The sequence below is a fragment of the Bombyx mori genome, chromosome 3 (genome assembly GCF_030269925.1).
Source record: "Bombyx mori chromosome 3, ASM3026992v2".
NCBI classification, from domain to species: Eukaryota; Metazoa; Arthropoda; class Insecta; order Lepidoptera; family Bombycidae; genus Bombyx; species Bombyx mori.
Window position 1 is genome coordinate 6,382,179 of NC_085109.1, and position 23,950 is coordinate 6,406,128.

General features: G+C 42.2%; 1 protein-coding gene across 1 annotated transcript in view; it reads left to right on the forward strand.

Annotated features, from left to right (window-relative positions):
- Positions 1–12,672: 12,672 nt before the first annotated feature.
- LOC101742414 (rap1 GTPase-activating protein 1) overlaps positions 12,673–23,950 on the forward strand; it is a 391,261-nt gene continuing 379,983 nt past the window's right edge. Inside the window, exon 1 of the mRNA XM_062675431.1 lies at positions 12,673–12,873. The gene's annotated coding sequence lies outside the window, so the exon portion shown is untranslated. The remainder of the gene's footprint in view (positions 12,874–23,950) is intronic.

Sequence of the window (23,950 nt, forward strand, 5' to 3'; positions counted from 1 at the left end):
GAGCTCACAGCCCACCTGGTATTAAGTGGTTACTGGAGCCCATGAAGGACATCTACAACGTAAATGCGCCACCCACTTTGATGTGTGCGTCAAATACATGGTATGTAGTGTGTGTAATGTTTTCTTTGGGGATTTAATGTATCTTTTATGCATTATTTTAAAAAAATATTAGCATTGTGCACTTATTCTCTATATCCTCTATAAGTCTGGAAAATTTCATACTCCTCCGTCCGCGCAATTTTCGTAAAAAGGGATACAAAGTTTTTACTTCACGTATTAATATAGATATATATAGATATTGCTTTATAAACACTAAGTTACAACTAGATGAGAGCAGTAAAAAGGTTAGGTAAGAATAATAAAAATTCATTCTGTCTGAAAGACCAATTTGATTTCGATCATCTTCCGTTTGAGTTACGTCTTTGAGTTTTATTCATAAAGTATTCGATTGGACATGAATTCAACATTCAAAGAAATTTCAGCAGTTATATATCTATACAAAAATTATTATGGTTCCAATATTATCAGTCATTTCAATATCAAAAGAATTTTCAAAATTTCTTCGTATTAACAATTTATATTATTATATTATTATTATATTAAATATAGTTATTTATTGAGCAATTTAAAAGGTAATTGTCAATACAATACACTTTTAAAATGCTGCGTCATCGGTAGACTCATTATATAACTTTTTTTAATTCTTCTGACCTTTTTTTCTTCAAGGTTGTTCGTAATAAAATTATCCTCTGGGATCTGAGAGCAATTGAATTTGACAGTGCCCTCTTTAATTTTCCAGATAATTCCCAGGTTGACAATTCAATTTAAAGAAGAGCTGAATTATGTCATTAAATTTTTATTAAAAAAACAATCATCACACGTAATCTTCATCAATCAAGTGCTTTTCTTAATATTTCATGGAATTGAGTGAATAAGAAAAGAAAAAGAAAAAACATCATTTTGAAACTCAATAGCACTTTCTCTCTCCAACATCAACAGTGACACCAGTAACTTGACTGTTTCTTTGATAAAATCTTCAAGATCATTGTTATTGGGTAACCCAAGACATAGACGCAGCCTACTGAGTTTCTCGCCGGATCTTCGCAGTGAATCGTGATTGCGACCCAATGGTATATTTTCAGAAGCACTCCTCTTGCTAGGGCCGGTGTTAGAAAAATTTCTCAAGTTGAGCCCGTGATCCCACAGAGCCATCCGCCACAAGCTGGAGTAGCTCCATAGCGAGTAGGCAGGGAATAAAAATACCCAATCCACCACGAATACTTACTGTAGTAGGTAGCGAGATCAATAATTATCACATAAAGCATCCATTCTACTGTCTTTAAACTAGTCTTTGTAGTTAAATTTATTGTTGTTTGTAGGTAATTTATCCAAAAATAATGTAAACAGTCATGGATAAGTAATATCCTAATCTCATACCAGTCACATTGTAAAAGTTGGTTAAACACACAGGTCTCTTGCAAGTCACATTAACCGCTCTACATGGTTTAACTGCGAACCACCGTAAATAATTCGTGACGAGAGTAGAGTCGTGCGCTTTACCTTTCATCAAAATCTACAAAAGGGTTTCTCGTCAGAAACAGGAAAGTTTATAAAAGGACTCTTTCTTTTTTTCTTTGCCGAATAAATTGATAATTTAGTTACGAAGTTATCAGGTTTTTTTTTTTTTATCAAAGCAAAAGTTTCGGGATCGTCAAATAACGACTCACTTTGAACCTTAAAAGTAATCGAAGATTGCTCGGAATGTTTTTGTCATAACTGAATTATTTTATTTGATACTCTAAAAACGAATGCAGTATAAAATTTATAAAGCAACATTCAAGTATAATTGATTGTTTTTTTCTATTAAAGCATGCAATATACGGCATTTACCGAAAGAAGAAAATTTACCGGGTTAATTTTTTTACATAAATTTTATGTAATTTGACGGCAGTAACCATATTCATATGTCGACAGTCATATACAGAATAACAGCACAGTGGTCAATGACCACGAAAAATCACACAACCACTATTCGAAGCGTTTCAAATAATGAAATGAAAATAATAAACGCGAAATGAAACCGTGAACATACCTTAAAATATGATTTAATCGAAGAACATACTGACGTCGTTAAAGATACGTATCATAAACAATCTTTCTCAACTCTCGATAACATTTGTTGTTATTTAAAGTTCGAAATACCATTTTTAAATTACGACAATTGTAAAGTAATTGCTCTGTCCGAATATCAAATAAAACAGAAGCTCGAATAAATCCAGGAACGCTAATATATTGTAAGCCGTTAATTATATTTATTATATTTCACACGAATACCCCATCGGTACGCTCTCACACGTCTGGGTGACAGGCTATTTAAATTTCACAGAGAGCCGTGGATGTTTTGGTAATTAATTATTAACAATGTACACACGACTGTCCGTATTCGTATTTCGCAGGGCTGTCGCGCACTAGTTCTGTAAATAAATTTTATAGATTTGTAATATTTTTAAATTTAAACGAATTATCATTTATTAGAATGATTTCACAAATAGGTTTGAAAAGAACTGCTAATACCAGAAGCTTAATTATGCCCTTAGCATTGTTGAATGCACGAACGGCGATAACCCGTGGGCCAAATGCTTTTCATCTCGGATCCTCCCGATCCACTAACGGTGCTTTTAGGTACTTCAAGCACCGGTCACCGTTCTCGTCGAACCCGTCGCTTGCGACGAAGGGCTCGACGAGTAAATTAACTCTCAGACACAGCCCACTGAGTTTCTCGCCGGATCTTCTCAGTGGGTAGCGTTTCCGATCCGGTGGTAGATTCTGCGAAGCACGGCTCTTGCTAGGGTTCGTGTTAGCATCGTCGTCAGGTTTGAGCCCCGTGAGCTCACCTACTAGCCACGGTTACGCTGAAATAGCCTCTCAAGACTATCAGCTTAGGTAGGAAATAAAAAAACCAAATGCTTTAGCCAAAACCAATGCAAAAATATTTAGATGACTATAATACTAAATATGTAACATAGTGAAATTAAAAATGGTATTACGAATCCAGTTTATACAAGGTAAGCCGGGCCGCATTCACCCATTTTCTAATAAATAAAAAAATATGTACATAATGAATCCAAGAATGTAGTTACCGTATGAAGTGACGTTAGCATTGTCACGGTGAATACCATCGCTACACACCGTAACATAATCGGTAGCGAAATTAACTTACGTGATGTTGTTCTCTAAAGCCCTCTCTATTACGATTTAAATTGAGTTATATGTGGATTATGTTATATAAATATATTTTATACATATAAGCAAAATAACACTCACTGATCACGAGGTCTCCATAAATATCCTTAAGTTAGACTCAAAATTTTACGTAGATACTCCTTTTATATTGTAAGCGTTGATGAATTTTGCGTAAATCATATCCAGATTGGATGCTTCAACTATCATTGTATGCCTAATAGTGGCGTGTACGCAAAGCAACAGCAGTTGCCATGGTAACCGTTTGCAATAGGACTCCTGTATGTATGGACTGGAATGAAACAAGCAAGTTTTTATTACACAATACATGCAGTCTTTAAAAACTTGACAGGGGTGAAAGAGCGGAGCACGGCTAGTAGGTAATGATAATAAAAACCACGATTTTCTCCATTGCTGGAGGTATCGGAAGCATACGTACGAGACGATCTTGGTAGCGTAGGAGTAGAAATTTGGATTCCGTAATGTATGAGCATTTCTCAAAAATAATTACCGTAATTTTAAAAATCATCTTAAAATATAATATGTATATTTAGAGCATATTATGTTAAATACAGCAAGCTAAATCTAGACAGATCCTGAATTTCCGATTGGTTTTATGTTTTAATAGATTTTTTGTATACTACCAACGTGTTTATTTACGTAATGAAGCCGGCCGACAATAATAACAGTTTTGAAGGGTGACAGATCCGTTATGCAAAAAAAAATTAAGGCTTCGTTATATTTCTATAGCTTTCGAAGTAATTGGACAAACGACGCACGAATGCGTGAAACAAAATCTCAAATGCTGATTTATTACGTCAAGAGTTTTAATACAATAACGAATTTTAAAAACTAATATATTTTTAAAGAGCATATATGTCGTTTCTTTTCATTTAAGTTCTTGTTTATCAAAATCTAATATCTTCAATTCAATCTAAAACCGAAACTTCTTTTAATAAGTTTATTTAACAATCGCCTTGTATGTTTAGGATCTATTTCGTATTGTCGATTAAATTTGAGTATCTCGGCTAGAAAATCTCTAAATTGAATGTAAACACCATTTCTATAAGTTTAAAAGTGAAACGAATTCAAAGTATACAGTAAAATATTTGATGTAATTTAGAAACTTAGCAGTCTCGCCTTCCAAATCGAATGAAAAGAGGATGATGTAATTATTTGTAGCGTATTATACATTTCTTTCTCGAACCACGCCATCTCGCATTAAAGCCGCTAAGAGATACCGCTACTCTACAAGAAAATCGAATTTGTTACACTCATTTTTAATTATTTATTTTGGCAGAGGCGCTCAATCCTGATAGTAAGTGACAGTAGATTCTGAGGACAATAGTTGACAATAGAGAAACCGTTGCCTCTAGTATAGTTCTTTCTGGTACGTACGAGCTTAATACATAATCAACCTAACATATGATGATAAAGATGAATAAAGCAGAATATAATAAATTAGTTCGACAACCCTATTTGTTAAATGTCAGCGATGAACCCTAGACCGCAAAGTGAGGGTACTAAAACCAATTTTCTACTTTCACCGAAGCATCCAAAGTTGAAATTTCTCTAAAACCGCAATATAGTCATGCATCAGAGAGTTTAAGGACGAAGGTGTTAAATATATGAAAACCTATTTAAACCTATTTTTAGCAATATGACTATTTTGAATAATAAGCTACTTGACTAAAACTAATTGTAGTTTGCTGATGTTGTGTTTGTAAATGGGACTAGTGCTTTTGTTTTATGAAATAAACTTAATCATAAGACATGTTTCGAAGAATTTATTGATCCAAAAATTTTTTTCGAAATAAAAGCAATCAAGGTTGTCTTACCTCCGCAGCGCCGTACGGTAAAGTGGTCGGACCTGGAGCGATGTTAAGGATCAAACGCGAGACATGATGAAGTGGAGACAACTTGTGAGGTCTTTATGTACCAGCGGGGTACCCTAGTACTACAACAATAACAACGTTCAATGAATTACAAATTTCAATGAATTCTCTCTCTCTCTCTCTCTCTCTCTCTGTTTTCAATGAATTACAATTTTCAATAAATTCTATCACCCCAACTCCTTTTCTTTTGGGTCGGAGACCAAAAAACTTACGATTACTACAATAAAAGGTTGTAGATGAGACTGCTCCCCGCCTTAGCCAAACAGGAGTCGCCGAAGATATAAGGTGGGGGCTTATGCGACACTAAACGACTATCCTGGACTCTTCGTTCGAGTGTCTTAGCTCTGGGGCAGTTTTTACTTTAAGCTCTATGTATCACGCTGTAATGCTTAACGAGTTGCCCGTATCTGTTCTCACCGGTGACGCCGCATTCCAAAGTGAGAGGCCACCTTCGAAAAGGTTAGCCGTAAGCACTACTTTTTTTTTTTTTTTTTTTTTTTTTTATGATTGAAAGTTTACTGGTGGCCCGAAGGCCTTTCCAGTTTCACCAGGACAGGTGGGGCGAGCAAAGGCTCAGCCAAGAGGGGTGGGATTTGCTAACAACTGCCCGAGCGCCTCCGAAGGAGACCTAACAACTCAAGAGCAATTGTTTCGCGAATGAATCTACTACCGGATCGGAATCGCGACCCGCTGAGAAGATCCGGCGAGAAACTCAGCGGGCTGATGCATGGGTTAGGTTGCACGTCGACCTCTTTGTCGAGTTCGACGAGTACGGTTACCGGGGTCCCTAAGCCTGCCCCTAGTATTAGAGCTGAAGGCATCTAATGCAAAGGTTATTGGATCTGATGGATCCGTAAGGACGTGTCTAGGGCGTCGACGGTGACTGGCTCCTGCATGATCAGGATTCGGGGAGTAGTCAGCGGCGGCAACGATAAGGCGATTATCATGACGCATAGCCTTATCGAAGTATCGTTCCGACGCTGACTTCATGTATTTCCGAATTGATTCGAGGCCCAGGTCGTCGTGTAGGTCAACGTTCCTCACGAACCACGGAGCCCCGACAGCTAACCTGCAAAAGCGGGATTGTAGGGATTGGAGGGTGTCTATGTGTGTGCGGGCCGCGTGAGCGAACACCACACTCGCGTAAGTCATGACGGGCCTTATGCAAGTTTTGTAAAGTGTCACCTTGTTCCGAAGGGACATTTTGCTCCGCTTACAGATCATGGGGTAGAGTCTACCGAGAATAAACGCGGCACGGTCACGGACTGATTTTATATGCGGGCGGAATGTCATCGATGCATCCAGGGTAACGCCCAGGTACTTGACCTTCCTGGCCCAGGGTATGGGTTGTCTAAAGAGAGTAATCGGGGGTGTGAGATTCCTCCTCCTAATCCGGGAGGAAATCCGTGTGGAGCTTCCCCTCTGAAATAGCACCGCAGTACTTTTCGCTGGGTTGATGTCTATGCGCCATTTTCGGAACCACTGTCCTAGGGCTAGGGCTGCGCTCTGAAGCTTCTTCGCGATTAGGGACTTATTTCTACTAGAATAGTAAACAGTCGTGTCGTCGGCGAATAAAGCTAAATAGGTCGGCGGCGACCGGGGAATATCGTTGACGAATAAGCTAAATAGGAGGGGTGAGAGGACAGAGCCTTGCGGGACTCCAGCTGTGAGAGGTCGTGGGGAGGAGCGGGTTCCCTCGACTCGATATCGAAAAGAGCGGTTCGACAAGAAGTCCCGTATGATGAGCACGAGACTATCCGGCACGCCCATGTTGAATAGTTTGAAAATCAAACCATTGTGCCAGACTTTGTCGAACGCTTTTGCGACGTCGAAGAAGAGAGCTCCCGTGTATAACGGTTTTGGTCGATTAAGCCCCACAAGAATGTGCTCCGTGAGGCGGTGCACCTGTTGAACGCATGAGTGATTTGTACGAAATCCGAATTGTTCATCGATGAGAATGCCCTTGGATGAGACGAAATCTCTGAGGCGCTTGTAGAGCAGACGCTCATACAGTTTGCCTAGAGACATGAGGAGGCTAATCGGGCGGTAGCTCGTCGGATGATTTTTTGGTTTACCGGGTTTATGTATGCCGATAACGTCCGCTTCTTTCCACACCGCGGGAAAGATACAGTTCGCCATAGCGGCATTGAAAATAGATGCCAACATCACGATGAGTTGGACGGGTAGAAGTTTAATAACGCGGTTAGATATACCGTCGGAACCGGGAGCCTTGCGAGGACGTAGGTCTTTGATCAAGTCTTTAACTTCCATCGGGGTGACGGGTGGTAACGCATCCGAGGGTGGCAAGGAGGCTCTGCGTTCTACCTCACTGTCTACTAATTCTACATGAACAGGGTCCACGGATTGAGTGCTGGGCGTGCACTGGGTTTGCAATGTATCGGCCAGTAGCTCTGCTTTTTCGTCATCATCGAACGCCGCGAGTCGGCCTGAGGGGCCTACGAGGGGGGGCATAGTTACTACCGTATCCGATTTGAGAGTACGAGCTAGGCGGTAGTAAGACCTTTGGGAGGGCGCGAGTCCTTCTAAGAAATCAGACCATCTGGCATCTCGGACTTCGGCGATGCGAGACTTTACGTCGCGTTGTAGGGCACGCATTCGAATACGATTTTCCGCGGTAGGATACCTGTCGTAGGCGCGTATCGAGGCGTTCTTAGCTCTAAGGAGTTCCCTAATATCGTCGGACAATTTGAAGCGGTGAAGGAAGTCCTCCGCTACAACTTGTTTCGATGACCTATCTAATGTCGAGGTGATGTGTGATGTTAAGATGTCTATGGCTTCAGCGGTATCCTGAGGAGACGGGGTAGAGTCCGGGTTAAACGGGAGTGATGGTGGATCAGATTCAGCCAGGCTGATGCCCAGCGTGTGCCAATCCACCACAGTCCTCGTGACGGGAACGGAATCGGGAGCGCGACCGAGCTTCATAACGACGGGACGGTGGTCTGAATCTAACTCTGAAACTACTTCAATCGAGTGTAAGCGCAGAGTTACGTTTTTTAATAACGCTATGTCGAGTATATCCGGGCGATGCGCGATATTTAGCGGGTAGTGAGTCGGGGTTAGCGGAGCGACGATATCGAAGGCGAGATCATCGACTAACGCGTCAAGCCGCCTGCCATTTGGGGTTGTGGTGTGTGAGTTCCACCTGATGTGTTTACAATTTAGGTCGCCCGCCAGAATGACAGAGCTCCCCATACCGAGCAGCGCCTCGATATCACTGCTTAGAACGATCTTATCCGGTGGAAGATAAACGGACGCGATAACGATCGGCGCGTGTCCCGTCAGTGAGATTCGGCACACTGATGCTTCGATATTAGCGAGCGCGGGAGGATCGAGCGGGACGCAATGCAGGGCTCTTCTATAGTAAATGACGGTACCACCACCACGGGCAGAGAGCCTGTCGTTCCTGACCATGTTATAGTTCGCGATTTTAGGGTCACGGCGCGCGGGCTTAAGTAGGGTCTCCTGCACTAAAAAGATATCAATTTGATGGTCACGCAAAAAGTCAGAAACTTGATCACGTTGATTTGCGAGACCGTAAGCGTTAAAAAATCCTATCGTTACGGATAGGGGCTTTATTCTACTTATATACGCCATTGATTACCGGCGGAGTGAGGGGAGGACGTACGTATTTAATGACGCGTATACGTCGGCGTATTCCTGCACAACGGCGATAAAGTGTTGTGCAGTGGAGGCAGCGCGAATGGCGTCACCCAAAGCGTTAACGCGCTCAAAGTTGATCGACTGAAAGAAGTCGATCGCTAAAGCGAGATTTTCGGACGCGGTCGGAGGGCAAGTCGCGGGAGAGGGACGAGTCGCGGGGGCGGGACGAATCGCGGAGGAGGGAGTTGTAGCCGTGTTCGTGTACGGCAGCGGTTTTGCCCAGGCCGAGACACTGGGCACCGCCGCCGGAACGAACGCTGGCTTAGCCTGCGACGCAGAGGGTGCCGAGGCTTTGATGTCTGGGCCGGAAGCTCGGAGGCGGTTTTGGCGGGCGACGCGGCGATTTATTTTAGGGGCTCGGGGGCAACCACGGTAATTCGCGGGGTGACCCTGTGTTCGACACAGGACGCAGCTAGGCGGTTCCGTCGCGGTTTTTTGGTCGCGAGCGCAGAGGGCCGTGGCGTGATCGCCCAAACACTTAACACATCGGGGGCGCGCGTGACAGTTACGGGAAGAGTGTCCGTACAATTGACAGTTATGGCACTGGCTAGGAGTGCCTTTTTTATGGGGGGCTTCGACAGCGATACCAGAGAGCCTACAGACGGTCTGTGTGTTAAAGATTTTCTTACCCTCGGGGGTAGGCTGGAGAGCGACTAGAACCATATTATATGGCTCCCTACCGCGACCGGTGTGCATACGGTGCACAGAATTCACTGGTAGGCCTTGTTCTAACAGGTCGGCTTTTACCAGCTCTACATCTAACTCTTTAGGGATTCCGCGTATTACAACGCGGAGTTCGCGCTCCTCCTGGAGCGTATACGTATGGAAACTTATACGCTCCTTACGGAGGTAAGAAGAGAGGGCCCTATGGTCGTCGGGTGTTTGAACCTTAATTTGAATGCCGTTCGCGAGGTTACGGGCATTCGTGAAATTTATATTTTTGGCCTTAAGGGCTAGGCAAACTCGATCCCAAGCTGCCTTCTCCTGAAGGATAACCGGGGGAGGGGTCTGGGTTTTATTTTGTGCCACCGGACGCGGCGACGGAGTGGCACGGGCTGGGGGCGCAACGGGAGTCTGAGGGCGGGGGCGCGACGCGTTCACGGCTTTGCTAATTTTAGCGGCCGCGGGAGCTCGAGACTCCGCGGCACGCTTCTTACCCTTCTGTACCAGGGTGAATCCATCCGTCGATGAGGCGGGGGCGAGGTCGACCTCCATGTCCGAGTCAGAGTCGGAGCACGAGGAGGCGGGTGCAGGCGACCTACGAGCAAGTGTAGGTGTTTTAGAGGGCGCGACGGAGGCCGCGGATGATCGCTCAGCTGAAACGATGGTCACGGCGGACGACGCAGCAGCTTTTCTCGCCAGTATAGGCGACACGGGAGCGGCAGGCACGACAGAGGCTGCGGTGCTCAATGCAGAAGCTCTGCACGCAGGTATAGGCGACGCAGGAGCAGCGAGCGCGGCGGAGTCCTCGAGAGGGCTCGCAGTGTGATTGGCCTTGAAGGCCAGAAACTCCGAGGCGAGCTGTGGGTGGCGAAGTCGGAGGAATTCCGCGAATACAGCGTCCATGATCGCTGAGTACCCAGGTGGGGCGGCCCCGGGTCTTGAAAACACTCGCCTTGCGGCGAGGCCCCAACTTCTCGGACCTGAGCGGTTCTATTGAACACAGGTGACAATGCGGCGCGATTACTACAGGACAAAGAAAAAGCACAACAAAACAGAAATTACGAAAAGAAACAAAACAAATAAATACTTGCAGGAAACCACTTTGTCGGCAAATGTTCCACGAACACAAAAATAACTAAAACAAAACAAATAAAAGCTTCCAGGAAACACACTTGGTCGGCAGATGTATCACGAACACAGGCCGCGCGAACAATGGCCGGGCTAACAAAAGCCGGGCGAACAAAGACCGGGCGATCGAGTGGACGATGAGCACGTCCGCACGTGACGGGTGCCTCTATCGGAAATGAAGCACTACTCCTACCCCAGCCCGATTATTGGGGATTGGTGTGCAGAAAGAGCTCTCTTGATTTGTTACCTCTGCGAGATTATTGACATGCAGAGGTTCAGAATCGGATACTAGGACTCGTTGCTGCCAAACTAAATTGCAGTCACGACAATTAGCAGCTTTTAACCCGGTCCCAGAATGATGAAAATAGGATGCTTCTTCTAAGCGCAAGATGATGTGAGCGTATGCTCCGCCGTCTTGAGGAATTTCGCTCTAATAAAACTAGACTGCTTATTTTAGCTTATTAAACGATTTATTGCTGTTGACGTAGCGATAGTAGTTTGTATCGGTTCCGGGAATAGTCCCCTTACACCCGAGACAATCACGCGCTGCCCTCATGTCATTCGATTCATTAAATTGCAACTGCTTCTGATGAATTGTATTTTTCCTACGTACGGAAACCTCATTCGGGGTCAATACGCGAACGGATGACAGCACTCTCATTATTATAAAGATTTGCTTCAATTGATTATGTTACGAAGTATGTCCGTCGGTTTTGCCTTAATTTGGATGGTTTTCATCTTTTATAAATAGGTACTGCAGATATTAATCGATCGAGAATCGATGACCACTCGTTATCAAGTGGGCCATATCCTCGTCTGCCTATTGATTAATTAGAATTGCTTTGAGTACATTTATTTTGGTAACTCTAAATTAATAGTAACATCGGAAGTGACTTTTTAATATTGTGTCTCAAAATAAGTGCACCACCCGTATGATGGTGAAGGTACACTGGTATCCGTACGCAATTAAAATAATTCTAGAGGTTTACAGAATTTTTGTTATAGAGTTGAAGATTTGTTGTTAATTTACTGACTCAGTGGTGCAGTACTTAGCAGACCCTGACTGTTGCGCCGAAGGTCGTGGGTTCGATTCCCACATCTAGCCAACATTATGTGACGAACAGATTTGTTTGCTCTTTGTCTGGATGTTTATTATCTACACATGTATGTATATTATCTATATTATAAGTCTCTGGTACCTATAGCACAGGGAATCCTTAGTTGGAGCCGGATGACCGAGCGTGATTTGTTTCTAGTTATTTATTTATTTTATTTAGTCCAAGTAGTAAAGTCACCGAACATTTAGTGCCAGTGATTAAAAAAATATAAAGACGTGATTTTTTTTTAACTAAACACAATGCGTGTTTGTTATTAATATAGCATCCTACTTAAAAACAAGTCATTCGTTTTCCGGTAAACATTTACCGACATTTATAAGCATAAATAAATTTAAAGCTGCGTTTATTGTGTTATTAAAATTTTATAGTTCTCTAGGATAATAAAAAAGTGTAAACTGTAGATATACTATATTCTCAGTCTTCTCTACTTTTATTTCAAGAATGTACATAATTGAAATACTTGTCGTGGTAACCCATACACCACTATTTAGAGATAAATAATTTCAGATGTTGTAAAATAGCGTATAACATAATGAGGAGTGACGTTGTTTTAAAATGGTTTTGTAAAATCTGGCTATTTTAATAGGAATACGTTTTTATTTAATATCTCAAACTTTTTGTACCTAACTGAGATTTGGTTTGACAGAGTAACCTAAGCAGCATATTTTAATGAATTGCAGTTTAAAAAACTTGATGGCACATTTAAAGATTTTCCGCAACGTGGCAATGGGTTTGCCGAAAAAAAAAAGGCTCCAGTACATTTTTGTTACTTGCTAAATTACGAAAACCACTGCTTCACGATAACGTATCTAGTAACAAAAATGTAACTTTACGAGACCTTTACCTGGTCCGTCGCATTTCCCACAGTTCGGTAGCTATCTGTAGCTACGATTTTCATCGCTCAGTCAACAGCTAAAAGTAATATGCGATTTCCCAGTCGGGTCTCCGCAGTCGGTCCGTAGCACGCGAGGAGGATACTCGTTTGCACTCCGAACTCGCTACCACGCGATACACGTAAATAAACGCCGCGAACTAAAATTGTTTTTCATAATATATGTAATCCTTTTTTTTGTGTCGAAAAGTGAAATTGTGGTTTTTTTTTTTGGATTCTCGTTCCTGCTCGGCTGCCTTTGGCCTAAACTTTTCAGGTACATCTATTATACTAATAGTATAAAGCAGAAGAGTTTGTTTGTTTGAACGCGCTAATCTCAGGAAGTAGTGGTCCGATTTGAAAAATTCTTTCAGTGTTATATAGCCCGTTTATTGAGGAAGGCTATAGGCTATATAACATCACGCTAAGACCAATGTAAGGGGAGCACCAATAAAAGATGTAAAAAAAGTCCGCGACAGCATGTCTATATGTTAAGGTTGACTCACTATAACGTTTTTTATGCTAACCAAATTTGTTCTAAAATAAAGCATTATTTGTGAACTATTCCACGGGGACGAAGTCGCGGGCAAAAGCTAGTCATTAATAACAATTATGATTTATTGCTTACAATAATTTACCGGTTGTAGTTTCACCGGTTTTAAGTGCAATTAACTTGTTGATTCGATAAAAATTGTTAATTTATTAGATTGATTACACAATAAATTGTTGACATGAAAATAAGCAGCAAAAACTGTATAGCTGAACCTAATAACTGCTTAAACATTAGTATCATGCTTTTATACGGATTTTTATTTAAAGGTTTTAAATTTAAAACACATACAATGTATCTTAAGTTATGTAATACGCCAAAATACTATTGAATGTTTGTAAACCTTCTCTCTATAGCGGATGGACAGTGTAAGGACAGTGTAAGTGTGTAAGAAGAAGCCGACCGTTTTCGGATAAGATGAATCTTAAAGAGTGATAAAATTAAAAGTTTCAACGTGTATTTCGTTCGTGTATTTCACAACCGTTTGGCACGTATTACTATGCTTTTTTTATTTTATTTTTTATTGCCTAGATTTGGTGGACGAGCTCATAGCCCACCTGATGTTAAGTGGTTACCGGAGCCCATAGACATCCACAATGTAAACGCTGCCATCCACCCTGAGATGAGTTCTAAGGTGTCAGGATAGCTACAACGGTTGTCCCACCCTTCAAATCGAAACGCATAACTGCTTCACGGCAGAAATAGGCAGGGTGATGGTACCTACCCGTGCGGAACCACAAGAGGTCCTACCACCAGTAAATATTGTATGGAATGGGATCGTTTGCCTACGTTTGCCGCTAGGGGCGCTGTTCCAACTGCATACAAAATTGGGTTAACTTTTACGCTATCGAGAACGTTAAAAACTCACACTAAGCACACTGTTAAAATGTTTGTCTGATAGCTGCTTCGCAACAGGCTGACCGTTAGATAATCTGTTCTCGAAACTGTCGTCATATATATACAGTTTCATTCAAAATCATTTAAGTTCGATTCATCGTTGCAACGGAAATTGACCTATCTGAACCAAAAGGAAATGTTTCAGTGAAATCGGCGAATTGATCACAAACTAGTGTAGATTCTGTAAATAAACATAACATCAAATGTGTAAATAAACCTCCCTATTAGAAGCAGCTTATAAAGAGAACGAATTTTTTTATATAAATTTAATAAATGCCATTTTATGAAAATCTATAAGTATACCTATATATAAAAATGAATTGCTGATAGTCTCGCTAAAACTCGAGAACGGCTGGATCGACTTTTTTTTTTTTTTTTTTTTTCCACAGGAGAAAATCGCCGGATCCCCACCCGCGCGGCAGGTGGGGTATGTGGGAGTTGAACCCACTAAAAACTCCTGCCGCTCACAACCGGCGCCCTACCTCGGACCGGGCCGGAGCCCAGTCGGGGCTATTGAAACGGCGGGACAGGGTTGACGCAGAGCACATTACATCCATCCCACCGTCCCACGGACGCCGGACCGGTGGCCGCCAGCGACACGACCACCGGTTCCCTCGTTCAGCGGGCCGAGAGCCCGCTTTGATGGCGCCGCGTTACACCTTCCCCCAGAGCGGTCGGGGGAACGCGGTCTACCATCACCCGGCTTCCTATTGCGGGTGAGCGTGCCAAGCACGCCACCCCACGTCTGGGTCTCTCCCCGCACAAAACGGGTGGGACCCCTAGCTCTTAGGGGGCCAGGTCACGGATACGACCCCGGTCCCAACCCCCTGCTCGGCGGCGGCGGGTTTCTGCGTAGTGAGGAGAGCTTTCCCTCACTCGCCCCGCCGCCTCCTTCTGCGAGATGGTGCACTCGCAGAAGTCGAGCATAGCCTTCCATGACTCATCGCTGCCAAGCATCGACGCCACGACGCCAGGCAGCGACAAGTCAGGTCCTATCTTTGCGACCAGGACACGGCGCTGCACCTCCCACGCGGGGCAGACAGCGAGCGTATGCTCCGCCGTGTCCAGGTCGTGTCCACAATGGTGACACCTCGTCGTCGGCTCAGCCCCTATCCGGCGCAGGTACTTCCCGAAGCATCCGTGCCCGGTCAGCACCTGCACCAGACGAAAGGTGAGACGTCCTTCGCCACGATTCACCCAGTCATCAAAGACCGGGTAAACCGCCTCGACGGTCCGTAGCCCCCACGTGGGGTTGGCCAATCGCCTCGACCACGACTCGAGCACGGACCGCCGAGAATGGGCCTTCCGCGCCCGCAGCTCACTTTCGGGGAGACGCGCCACGCCCCGAGCACGAAGCTCGCTGCGCCACCGATAGTCGGCAGCGAGCGACTCCGCCTCCAGCTCCCATGGCGGCGTCCCCGCCAAAACACACGCCGCCTCGAAGGAGACGGTGCGATATCCGCGGATGACCCTGATGGCAACGGTGCGCTGCGGCCGGCGCAGGAACCGAGCCATAGTGGCCCGGTTGCGCGGCTCAGCCCACACAGGTGCACCGTACAGGGCCATCGATCGCACCACCCCCGCGTAGAGGCGGCGCACAACCTGATCCGGTCCCCCAATATTCGGGAGCAGCCGGCTCAAAGAACCGGCCGTCCTCATCAATCGGGGGACCAGCTCCGCAAAGTGAGCACGAAAAGCCCACCGGCTGTCCAACACGAGGCCGAGGTACTTCAACTGCACCCCGACCCCTATCCGGACGCCTCCAACCACGATGTGGGTGTCAACGGGTGGCGCCCTCCGCGGCCCATGAAACCACAGAGCCTCGGATTTACTGAGCGCCACGTCGAGACCCAGCCTCCTTATCCTTCCGACGACGAGGGCCACTCCCGCTGTGGCGAGACGGGCAGACTCCCTATAATCATCCCCCCGGGCCACGACCAACGTGTCGTCCGCGTAACAAATAACGCGGAGGCCCGGGAGGAGGGCGCCCCTCAGCACCCAGTCGTACCCGATATTCCACAAGAGGGGGCCGGGAACCGACCCCTGTGGAACACCACGCACGACCGGAAAACGATGAAGGGTCCCACCGTACCCGGTACATACGACCGACCTGGCCCCCAAATAGGACCCAACCAGCCGGCGGAGGTAGAGGGGCACTCCATGCCTCTCCAGTGCCCCCCCTATCACGGTCCAGGGCAGAGTGTTAAATGCGTTGGCGATGTCAAGAGACACCGTCAGCGCCACCCCACCCCGAGAAACGGCCTCGTCCGAGAGGGACCGCACGCGAAGAATTGCATCCACGGTCGAACGGCCCTCTCGGAAGCCGTACTGCTCCGCCGACAGGTCAGGCCCCACCCCGACCAGGTGCCGAACGATGCGGGCAGCCAGAATACGTTCCAGCTATTTTCCCGCCTCGTCCAGCAGTACGATAGGACGATACCCGGCGGCTGTATCCACCGGGCGCCCCTCCTTCCTCAACAGCACAATCTACCCGTCCGCCAGAGCGACGGAAACCGTCCCGACTCCAAGCAGCCATTATATAGCTCAAGGAGCCGGTCCCCCAGGGCGGCTGGATCGACTTGGCTAATTTTGGTCTTGAATTATTTGTCGAAGTCCAGAAAAGGTTTAAAAGGTAGATAAATATGAAAATGTTTGGAATTAAATAAAAATAACAATTTTGTTTTTCCTTTAATGTGTCCCCCGTCGGACGAATTCCTTTTGTTTGTTTTAAGTTTATTTTATACAAAAGTTTAGGTCTTTTACTTATCGATTGAGGCACTACGAAGTTTGCCGGGTCAGCTAGTATATTAATAAATTCTAAATTAATGGAGTCCATAATCCATAAAAGAGTTATACATTTTTTTAGATTCAGATTTAAAACGCTTTTATTAGCTTGACATGTACATAATATTATGTACTCGTCGTAATACCTAGTCAGGTCATAAATTCTGTCACATGTTTAATGTAAAATAATTGAAACAAGCTTATTCATTATGTAACCATTCATATACCAAAATGAACTTAACAAAACATAGATTCTTATGACACTAAAGTTTACTCAAAATGACCTCCGTGATTTTGAATACAGGCCTTCAATCTGCGCGGCCAGTCGTCTATCGCAGCACGAACGAGGTCCATGTCAATATCGGTGGCTACCTTAATCAAGGATGTCTTGAGTGACTCCAAATTGGGATGAGGCTTTGAGCATTCCTTTTCCTCCAAGTGTTGCCATATCTTGTAATCTAACGGATTCAAATATGGACTGGAGGAGGGCCAGTCTTCGTGCCGGATGAAGTCGATTTCACGCGCCGCCAGCCAGTCTTGTGTGCTCTTCGCTCTATGAGCTGGCGCCGAATCTTGTTGGAATACCCAGTGCCTGTTATTGAACATGGTATGAGAAACAGGTTCCACAAGGTTCGTCAGGACTGTATTTTGATACACAACTGCATTCGTTTTTACACCTTTCTCACAAAAATGTACCTCTGTTAAGCCCCAATAAGAAACTCCCAACCATACTATGAGCGAGGATGGAAAATGACCTCGTTGGACACGCGGAATACGGTTGCTCGCTTCTTCACTACTGTGTGCGTACACCTTATCATTTTGTTTGTTGTAGCTCTCTTCTACGGGAAAAATTTTTTCATCCGAAAAAAGAATTTCCCGATATTTTTTTCCCGCGTACCGCTTCAACAAAGCGCGCCATCTCTTCAGTCTTAGGTCCATTAGACGAGCATTCAAACGATGTCCTGTTTTTCTTCGATATGCCCGAAGCCCTAAGTCTTCATTTAACACCCTTTTCACCGTGGTTCTGCTTAACCCCATCTGAAGGGCCAACAGTTTCTACTTACGTTTGGGATTTCTTTGAATTCGCGCCTTCACAGCTTTTATCACTGCTGGAGTCCTAACAGACCGAGGGCGACCACTTCTTGACCTGTCATCTACACTAGAGTCTTCATTGTATCGTTTGATGGTACGATAAACGAATCTTTTGGTTATATTCAAATTTTTTAGTATGTTAAAAATTTGAATTGGCGCGTAACCGCAACGATGCAACGCATTAACTGCAACACGGTCTTCTTTAAGCGTCCACTCCATATTTAAAAATGAGTAAAATTCTAAAAGTATACATTTTTATTTTCATGAACAATTCGAAATTCGAATTCAATAAACTTTTTTGTGGCCAGCATTCTAAAAGAAAAGTTTTTACTGTGTGACAATACTTATGACCTGACTAGTTATATCTTGGTATGTAACGGAATCATTCAAAGTAATTTAAACCAAATTCAAGACGTCTGATTAAAGTTGAAATTTTTCTCACGTACCAAGGATCGACGGCAAAATAATAATTGTCTGTCTTTTGATATTACTTTGAAGTAAATCCTGACCAGAATAACCACTATGAAAAATCCTTTTTAGTTCAGCTATTGAAGCTATTAAAGGATGCTACTGCAATTGTTAAACAATATTTATATTATTTTTAATTATTTTTTATTTATTTACTGTACATTCATAAGGTTTTCAACCTCTTAGTTAACTGAGCACACGTGCAAAGAACTATTTATTACTTGTTTAATACAAAATATATCGACTATATGTACTTTGTTAGAAAGCGAAAATTAAAAATGGTATTATAAATGAACCATTCATTTCGTCCAAAGAAATTAACTAATAGGAAACGATGTTATGTTTTCTAATATTAATTTCAGATCTTCCACCGGGCGATCGACGGTACAAATGTCGTTCGGAACTTATTGTGGCAATAAAACTAATGAAAACAGTATGAGGTTTAGAAATTAATACGTGAGAGAGAAATAGGGAGGGCACAAAAAATGTATTAAAGTGTGCAATATTTCCATTGTCCTGTACTACAGTAATAGTAAAAAAGATTAATGAGTAAGTTATATGACAGAGTAGAGGCTTTGTTATAACATACACAAATATTATAACCCAAAGCGATGTCTTCCGGACAACCATCAGGTGGACAAGGATAATTTAAGGATATCAAATGCGTGTCCTTTTGAAAATAATATTAATATATTAATAACATTTCTAATAATACACATAAGAATAAATATTTACGTATACTTCACTTTACTGGTGGAAGGATCTCTTGTGAGTCCGCGCGGGTAGGTACCACCACCCTGCCTATTTCTGCCGTGAAGCAATAATGCGTTTCGGCTTGAAGGGTGGGGCAGCCGTTGTAACTATACTGAGACCTTACAACTTATATCTCAGGGTGGGTAGCGTATTTACGTTGTAAATGTGTATGGGCTCCAGTAACCACTTAACACCAGGTGAGCTGTGAGCTCGTCCACGCATCCAAGCAATAAAAAAAAGGGAAAAATTATAATTCATTTCCATCAATCTGATTATTGTTACGAAATCACTCCATTATTGAAGTGGCGTTGATTTATTTTCATTAAAATCACCAATAAATATGTTTCGATTTAAATGCATATTTTTCGCCAGGAAATTATTTCTAACGTCTAAATAATTAAAAATATGATCTCAGTATACGATGCTGTGCTGTACATCTTTACATTGTATATGCTACGACCAAACCCGGTCTTGTTCTTTAAAAGGAGTTATTCTGAATGTCTTCGATGGAATTCGAATTTGCTAGTTCTACTATTTAAATAAATGATTAAGCAATGACAGTTTTAAATAAATTATCTTTTGTTTGATGTTTGAAAAACACTCCTGTAACGGCTAGCTTAGAACTTTGTTTGTTGTTTATATAAAAACCTATAAGCTAATAAGCTCAGAGTTCTGGTAATAAATTCTACTTTAAAGTTAACAATAATACTCAAAGAATTTTTTTCTATAACTCGAATTCGTTAAAACATATTTTCGTTCGATTTCCGTAATTAAACAAGCTAGACAAAGTTTGGCTTTATCTATAACATAATTTTTCGGCATATTGTATATGTACAATTTGACATCCTCCCTACGTCGATAATCCTCAATGCTGAGGGTCGTGGCCTCCTCTAATAACTTTCTCCTGGTTTATCCTGCGCCATTCCTACCCATCCTCGGCTGTGTGGATAGCAACGTGGACTGAAGTGTTGAGAGTGGAGCGTATCTGGCCCGACCAGCGCATTGGACTTCGGCCTATGGACCTTCTTCCGCATACCTTGTCTATTACCAGAAGCTTCTCTAAATTGTCATAAATCATCATTAATCTTTGAGTCGTCATGAACTAAAGGATAAGACGTCCGGTGCATTCGTGTTGAGCGATGCACCGCTGTTCGAATCCCAGGCCGGTACCTACCAATTTTTCTAATAAATTCGTACTCGACAAATGTTCACGATTGACTTCCACAGTAAAGGAATAACATCGTGTAATAAAAATCAAACCCGTCAAATCATAATTTGCGTAATTATTGGTGGTAGGACCCTTTGTGAGTTCGCACGGGTAGGTACCACCGCCCTGCCTATTTCTGCCGTGAAGCCGTAATGCGTTTCGGTTTGAAGGGTGGGGCAGCCGTTGTAACTATACTTGAGACCTTAGAACTTGTATGCTAAAGTGGGTGGCGCGTCTACATTGTAGATGTCTATGGGCTCCAGTAACCACTTAACGCCAGGTCACCACGTGGGCTGTGAGCTCGTCCGTCCATCTAAGCAAAAAAAAAAAGACTCCAAGTCGAATTTTCGAGATACTTTTTTGGTTTTACAGGTTCGAAATCTACAGGTTCTATGTAGCCATTTATTAAAATTACATAAATTTATTTAAATTACATATCGTCGCGAGCAGAACATTAAATTATAAACACTATCCCCTGACATTAAGACTCAAAAACTTTCTGAGCCCCGCATCACCATCCCATCAACTTTTAACGTTTCAGAAATGGAAGAAACCAGTCGTTTCTCCACTCTCGAACGTATTCAAGTGAAACAACAATTTGGTTGGGTTTTATGTCGGTACTAAAATTTATGGGTTATATACTTGAGCATTGAATTTAGACGTCGGAGTCCGAATGGGAATAGGAAATTTCGGGTGTCTGCGGGATATTCCTTATGAAAGAAGTCGTAATTACGATGTAATTTTAAACTTTATGACTTGAACTTTACAGCAGTAGACGAAAATTATATCTATTACAAACACAAATGAAGGGAGCCTAAGTTTATGTTTATTTGTATTTATGTACGTAGGCTAAAACGCTAAGGAAATATTTTACTTGTATGTTATTTGAAAATTAATTTAGGCACTAACAAAGAAATAAGTTTCTTGATATTAAATTGTCATATTTTAAAGTCTTATTTTAGGTAAACTAAAATAAAAAACACAAATTGAAGTTCACGTTTTCATGTGAGTCGATAAATGCAAATTTAAAAAATAAACCTTCGCTATTACGTTAGTTTTTAATTTTACAACGGCTATAGCTCGAGTCCAAAGTGGTCCTGGGAATTTTTTTTTTTATAAATTATGCCTTGCCCAAAAATCGAATTTTTGTTGATGTAAAATTAGACTCGAGTTTACTTTATATTTATACATTTAACAAATGTATGTTGCGTCGATCACTTTACATTTTTCAATTTTGTTACTAATACTAAGAATATTTGGCGAGTACTTTTCGGCTTAATGTTGCGTGTTTTTTTTTATTATATTAATTGCGAAATTTCAGGTTTTCGTGATAACGATTGAATGACAATTTTGAGTAGAATATTCTAATTCCCTGGGAGACAGCTATTTGTTGTAGAGATTTTCTCGAACCTCAGGATGACACCACGTTTTTCTGTATTTAAAAATATATAAAAAAGAAAGATATTAATCGTTTGGTTTTTTAGATTAAACCACAAAAAAGTACATAGTTTTAATCATATTTTGGACCCTAGAAATCCGGGGGAAAATACCAAATTGTAATCGAGTTTCACAAGTTGAACCTATTGCAAATAGACCGGTCGCTACCTTATTTGAATTCTGAGAAAATCATTAACTATTCATACGGATACGTTACTTGCAACGAACACAAAATAAAATATCAGACCTTTGTATCTTCGACTGCGGACGCAATTGACTTATTCAGGAGCGCGACATGATTCTTTTAATTGTCCTGAAGAATAGATCGGAGCACTAACGGGTGTATTAATGTTCTACATAAAAATGTGAGCATGAGCCATGCTCACTGGTGGTAGGACCTCTTGTGAGTCCGCACGGGTAGTTACCACCACCCTGCCTATTTCTGCCGTGAAGCAGTAATGCGTTTCGGTTTGAAGGGTGCGGTAGCCGTTGTAACTAGACTGAGACCTTAGAACTTATATCTCAAGGTGGGTGGCGCATTTACGTTGTAGATGTCTATGGGCTCCAGTAACCACTTAACACCAGGTGGGCTGTGAGCTCGTCCACCCATCTAAGCAATAAAAAAAAAAAAAAAAAAAATGTAATCAAAAATAGACGAAGGTGTGCTCCAAATTACTGGTATTACTGGTGGTAGGACCTCTTGTGAGTCCGTGCGGGTAGGTACCACCACCCTGCCTATTTCTGCCGTGAAGCAGTAATGCGTTTCGGTTTGAAGCCGTTGTAACTATACGTGAGACCTTAGAACTTATATCTCAAGGTTGTAGATGTCTATGGGCTCCAGTAACCACTTAACACCAGGTGGGCTGTGAGCTCGTCCACCCATCTAAGCAATAAAAAAAATTAAAAAAATAGATAGAGGCGAATTTGGAAGAAACTTCTTTTAAACGATTTAACTTCAACAAATGCCAAAAAAATTTGCATACATTCTTGATTTGGTAGGATCGTTAACGGTCTTCATACCATTTAAGTGTTAATGAAAACTGACTCATTGAAATGTGTGAAACCGCTTGTTGGAAGGTGATTGACCAATTTTTTTAACGTCTCACCATATCCAAAGCAATGCTAACCTTAAGTAATCTTATCAAAGATTCGACAACCCGTTATGGTCCTTTGTCTGGTTGGGTGAAATCATCCTTTCGTCTATTTACATATTAAATTATCGTTGTAAACAGTACAGATGTATACAACGTTTTTAAGGAGTAATACATTTATTGAGGTCTTCATAAACCGCGTTTATACTTTCGATAATCCTATCCATTATTATGTATAAGAACATTTACATCCGCATGCTTTGACTTTAACTACATAGGTTTATATAGGTTTATAACAACATATGTAAGGTATTGATGTAAAACTATTGGAAACTATAACCCAAAGAAACAAACAAATATCGACTGAAATAGAGTCTACCTATCAATGTCTATCGATGTCTCTTAATAGAGTCTACCTATACATTGTATATTTATTATAATACTAGCGACCCGCCCTCGCTTCGCTTCGGAAACATTAAAACACACATGAAACCAAAAAAAAAAAATAAAAAAAAATGAAAAAAAGTAACCTATGTTCATCAGGGACAATGTCGGCTTCTAATGGAAAAAGAATTTTTCAAATCGGTCCAGTAGTTTCGGAGCCTATTCGAAACAAACAAACAAACAAATCTTTCCTCTTTATAATATTAGTATAGATTGTATATCTACACTATTAATGTACAAATACAATTTTATAACAGTTTTGATTTACAATAGATAAAAGAGTTCATACGCCTATTCTCATATGTTTTGTAAGTGACATCCTACAACATAGCAGAACACGTCCGAAAGCTTATGCAAAGTGTGCGTTCTGAATACCACATACGTGAAGTTATTTGAACGAATTTATGTTGGGTGTATATAGGGTGCTGGCGAACTATTCTTAAAACGGCTATAAATTGCTACCCTAACATTATATTCATTAACCAAAACTAAAGAAATTAATGAAGTTTTTCTTTATTGTTTTGACCAGTGCTTCACAACCTTTTTCTGCCTTGCCCCACTGTAATATTTCTAAAATTTTTATGCCCCCCATACATAATTCTTAACATTAAAAAATTGATTTGTTCACTTA